This window comes from Capsicum annuum, chromosome 3, assembly GCF_002878395.1.
Source record: "Capsicum annuum cultivar UCD-10X-F1 chromosome 3, UCD10Xv1.1, whole genome shotgun sequence".
NCBI lineage: Eukaryota > Viridiplantae > Streptophyta > Magnoliopsida > Solanales > Solanaceae > Capsicum > Capsicum annuum.
Window position 1 is genome coordinate 4,060,685 of NC_061113.1, and position 5,980 is coordinate 4,066,664.

Genomic DNA, 5,980 nt, shown 5'->3' on the forward strand with positions numbered 1-5,980 from the left:
ATGATTCATTTATGTCATCCGTTAAAAGTTTGGTTAGTTCATCTATGTTAATGTCATTACAAAATAGCTTAATGCCATTAAATTTTAACGGAAAATATATTTGATTTTGTAAAATCATTTTTGAACATGACATCTTATTAGAGGTTCACGTACGACACGAAATCTAAATCAACCAAAATTAATTAAAATCAAAACTAAAACCAACCCATTTAATGAAATTCTATTATAGAACGAGGGGCTTTTATAGGCAATTTGAATGATTTAATTGATTTTGTGATTAAGATAAGATGCAAATTTGAAGCTTTCATCAAGAAATTTCCAATTATAAATTCTTCCATATTAGAGCAATCTCCTAAATTTTACTATTAAAATAGATGAATTAGTCACATTCTTTCACTAAATTCCTCATCAATGGAAAACTTTGGTTTACCTTTTCGTTTTTCCATACTCTTCATTGCTTGCATTTCTGGTATGTATGCATCTACAATTGCTTTTTATTTTTTCTAGTCCTGTGTCTTGTTTAAACTTTTATTTTTATGTCATGTTATAGTTATTCTTTGTTTTTGATAGAACCCAATAATTTTGATTCGAACTCTTATATATTTATTTTTTAACCAAACACCATTATTAGAAAAAAAAAAATTCATTCTTTGTTGCAAAAATTGGCAGCTATTGATATTTTTTCTATTCTTGCAAAAACTTTTCCTTAAAAAAACATTTTTTAGAACAAGAATGAAAAAAAATGGACCTATTTTTTTTAAACAACAAACATAAGACAAGAAATTTGGAAACGACAGATTCAAGATTTTAATTTTATGTTTACATTTCGATCTTTAGATTCTTATGACTAAAGACTAAAGTTACTATACTAACAATTTTTAATATTTGATTTTGCAGCGAGTTCCGCGATGACTCAGGTTCTCTCGGTAAATACCATATGTCCAAAAGAAATTGCGACTATTTATTGTGATTCTAATGAAGATTTATTAAGATGCACAACAAAATGTGCCATTAAATTTGGAAAATATTTTTATAATGCACAGTGTGTGGACAAAGGTGGGTTACAAGGAAAGATTTGTGTTTGCCTCTTCAGAAGTTACAGGCAATGTCCACCACAACCACCATTAATATAATTACATATACTTTATTATATGAAAATTTTGTAATAATTAAATTACTATATGGATGAAAAATTAGACTTTGGCTTGTGACTCTCTATCTATATGTGTACTTCTATGTGAATACACTTGACTTATTCTATTTGTTGTTGAACTATTCTCATTATTTTGAAGCAAAAACCATTTTAATTTATGTAACAGTACTAGAAAGGAATTTATAGAGGTGGATATGATAATGTCAAGATTCAAAACTTTGATGTATATATTTAGTTTATGAAATGTTATTATCACTATAAAATAAGAAATGAAAAGGCATTGATGATCAGTGAAATTTTATTATAGCGAAATCTTTATTATCATATTAGGAGAACCCTATTAAAAAGCTAAAATATTCTCCACGTTAAAAATAAAATATGAAATAAATTTATATCACTTACGTCTCATCTAATTAACGAGTATTTCCATATTCTTTGTAAATAAAATCTCTCTTAATTAATGAGTTATTCCATATTCATTGCAAGTAATGGAAGAAGATATTACATCCATATATGAAGGAAATTATATATTTTAAGATATTTTTTTATTATATTAAAAAAAGAGAAATTACAATGTATAATATTAATTTTTATATAGTTTTTGAAATTTCTAAATTTTATTTTAAAAAATTAAATTAATCTAATCTAATTTGATTTTAAAAATTAGTTAAAATAACTCACGAAAAATAAAACACGACAACCATTTTGAAATGGAGAGAGGATATAGTACAAACATATACATATATACACATACGAATATGTATGAAGTATAAAAAATACGTTAGATATGGAGAACAAATGTATGTATAATATATATATATATATATATATTACATTTTTATTTTTAACGTACAAAATATTTTAACTTTTTAATAGAGCTGGTAATTTAATAATACAGATTTGGTTATAATAGTCAATATTTGGCTAAAAATTAGTAATGTTTATTTTAATATTGCATATTTACGTAGTCTTCTATAATTTTACATATTTTCGCTTATAATAACTAAAAGATTTTTTTCCATCTTTTGTGGAAGCTAAAAAGGAATTAAACTAAAGAGTAGAAATATATTTTGAGGATTTTCAATTTTATTCTTTTTATTTTATTTTTTTTCTTTCCCTTTTTTTTTTTTATGGAAAATTAACTTAAAAGGGACGTTGGATTTTTTCCATTATTTTTTAAAATTTAAGCCTATAGGCATAACTGGAAATAAAGAAAGGATAGTTCACTTTTAATGTTAACATTAATAACTCTAATTTATTAAATTAAAAAGAGATAACAAAAATAAATAACGACACCAAAAATAAAGAAAAGAGTATAATGAACGAGTTAGGACAAACTTGAGCGGGTTATATCAAAGAATATTTAGACCATCTAAAGTTCTTTTTAGTCAAATAATTAGTTATAACCAACATGAATTGTATTGCGGTGGATGGGGTTGTTCCACCCTTAATCAGAGGTCGAGGGTTCGATTCTGGGTATGGAGAAAACTCTGTTAGGAGCGCTGCCACCTTAATTGGCTCTGCAATGCGCGATCCGGATTAGTCGGGGCTTCAATACGGGCATCGGAAACCGAATGGAAAATCAAAAAAAAAATAAATAGTTATAACGAGTTTTAAAATGTGAATCAAGACAACAACAACACCAAACCCAGTGTATTCCTACACAGTGAGATCTGGGGAGGGTAAGATGTACGCAGTCCATACCTCTACCTCTAAAGAAGTAGAAAGGTTGTTTCCGATAGACCCTCGACTCGAGACACGGAATACTAAACAAATTCATAGTAAAGCATGGAACAAGATGGCATAACATAAATACGACACCCACAAGTAATAGAAAACAGAGAAAATTAAACAGATTCGCAATAAAGCATGAAATAAGGTATCATAACAAGAATAATATCCCACCAAGTAATTCCCTACACTAGCGACCCAAACTGACCCTAGCCTTCTTCCCTAATTCGCGTCCTCCAGATCTTCCTATCTAGGGTCATGTCCTCAGTGAACTGTAATTGCTCCATGTCCCGCCTAATCACCTCTCCCCAGTACTTCTTCGGCCTACCTCTACCCCGCCTAAAACCATCCAAAGCTAGCCTCTCACACCTACGAACCGGGGCATCCATGCCCCTCCTCATCACGTGTCCGAACCATCTCAATCGAACTTCCAGCATCTTATTCTTCACTGGAGTCACACCAACCTTCTCCCTGATAGTCTCATTCTGAACTCTATCCCCCCTAGTCAACCCACACATCCAACGCAACATCCGCATTTCCGCCACCTTCATTTTTCGAATGTGGGAGTTCTTAACTGACCAACACTCCACTCCATACAACATGGCCGGATGGACTGCCACCCTGTAGAATTTGCCTTTAAGCTTGGGCGACACCTTCTTATCACACAACACCCCCGAAGAGAGCTTCCACTTCATCCATCCCGCCCCAATACGGTGCGAGACATCCTCGTCAATCTCACCGTTACCCTGAATCATGGACCCGAGATATTTGAAACTATCCCTCTTACATACCACTTGTGACTCCAACTTCACTACCACCTCATTTTCCAGCCTCACGTCATTAAACTTGCATTCCAAATACTCTGTCTTGCTCCTACTCAACCTGAACCCTTTAGACTCAAGAGTTTGTCTCCACACCTCTAATTTATCATTCACACCCTCCCGCGTCTCATCAATCGAAACTATATCATCTGCAAAAAGCATGCACCAAGGCACCTCTCCTTGAATACTCTGCGTCAACACATCCATCATCAAAGCAAACAAAAAGGGACTAAGAGTAGATCCCTGATGCAATCTTGTCAAGACAGTGAAATGCTCTGAGTCTCCTCCCGCTGTCTTTACCTGAGTTTTAGCTCCATCATACAAAAAAATTAGATCAAAAGAGCATAATCATCGCTTATTACATTTTACACAAAATATTCACACAAATATACATTAATTTATTTAAGGAAAAATATCCATACATGCCATCAAATAATTAAAAACGATTCATCTATGTCATCTGTTAAAAATTTGATTCATCTATGTCAATATCGTTAAAAAACAGGTTAATTTATGTCATTAAATTTTAACAAAAAATATATCCAATTTTATTAAAACCATTTTTGCTACATGGCATCTTACTAAAGGTTGATGACATCAAATCTAAATCAACCAAAATTAATTAAAATCAAAACTAAAACCAACTCATTTAATGAAATTCTATTATAGAATGAGGGACATAGACAAATTGAATGACATAGATGATTTTGTGATTAAGATAAGATGCAAGTTTGACTTTCATTAATAATTTTCCAATTATAAATTCTTCTATATGTTAGTGCAATCTCCTAAATTTTACTATAAAAATAGATGAATTAATCACTTTTTTTCACTAAATTCCTCATCAATGGAAAACTTTGGTTCATCTTTTCATTTTTCCATACTCTTCATTGCTTGCATTTTTGGTATGTATGCATCTACAATTGTTATTTATTTTTTCTAGTCATGTGTATTGTTTGAACTTTTATTTTTATGTCATGTTATTTCTTGTTGTTTTTCAACAGGAGGAGGATATTCTCCTACTATAAGGATGAAACTACAATTATTCTTTATTTTTGATGGAACCCAATAATTTTGATTTGAACTCCTATATATTTATTTTTCTTTTTTTAACCAAACACCATTTTTAGAAAGAAAAAAAAAAAACTTTCTTTGTTGCAAAAGATGGCAGCTAAATAATTGTTTTTCTGTTCTTGCAATTTTTTTTTTTTAAATAAATAAATAAATATTTTTTTAGAGCAAGCATCCAAAAAAATGTTGACCTATTTTTCTTAAACAACAAATATGAGACTAGAAGTTTGGAAACAACAGATTCAAGATTTTAATTTGATGTTTACATTTCGATCTTTAGATTCTTATGACTAAAGTTACTATACTAACAATTTTCAATATTTGATTTTGCAGCGAGTTTCACGACAACTCAGGTTCTCTCGATAAATACCCTATGTCCAAAAGAAATTGCGACTATTTATTGTGATTCTAATGAAGATTTAACAAGATGCACAACAAAATGTTATAGTAAATTTGGAAAATATCTTTATACTGCACAGTGTGTGGACAAAGGTGGGTTACAAGGAAAGATTTGTGTTTGCCTCTTCATAAGTTATAGGCAATGTCCTCCACAACCACCATTAATATAATAATTTAGATTACTATATGGATGAAAAATTTGACTTTGGCTTGTGACTCTCTATCTATATGTGTACTTCTATGTGAATACACTTGTACTTATTCAATTTGTTATTGAACTATTCTCATTATTTTGAAGCTAAAACCACTTTAATTTATGTAACAGTACTAGAAAGGAATTTATAGAGGTGGATATGATCATGTCAAGATTCAAAACTTTGATGTTTTTAGTTTATGAAATTTTATTATCACCAAAAATAAGAAAAGAAAAGGCATTATATTGATGATCATTGAAATATATGGTTGAATGAGCAGTTGAGGCGTTCAATTAGAACATGACTTAGTTCGAGTGTCTAAATGAAATATTTTGAAATGTCCTTCCACTAGTTGAAGAGTAAGCAAATATTTTATATGCAAGAGATCTGAAAAAAAAAAGATTTTAAAAATGGAAAAGGCTTAAAAATATCCCCAAACTATCTAAAATAGCTCAAAAATGCCCCTAGTTAAATTTTTGGCTCAAAAATATCCCCCGTTAAATATTTGGCTCAAAAATACCCCTCCCTCTAACGGAATTCGGAAAAGGATCAAAAATACCATTGAACTATCTGAAATGGGTCAAAAATACCCCTCTATTAAATATTTGGCT

General features: G+C 30.3%; 1 long non-coding RNA gene across 1 annotated transcript; it reads left to right on the plus strand.

The window, feature by feature from the left end:
- Positions 1-4,516: 4,516 nt before the first annotated feature.
- On the plus strand, positions 4,517-5,472 carry LOC124896952. Its single transcript, XR_007053328.1, has 2 exons — positions 4,517-4,610; positions 5,110-5,472. It is a non-coding gene; the product is annotated as an uncharacterized LOC124896952 (long non-coding RNA).
- The last annotated feature ends 508 nt before the right edge of the window (positions 5,473-5,980 follow it).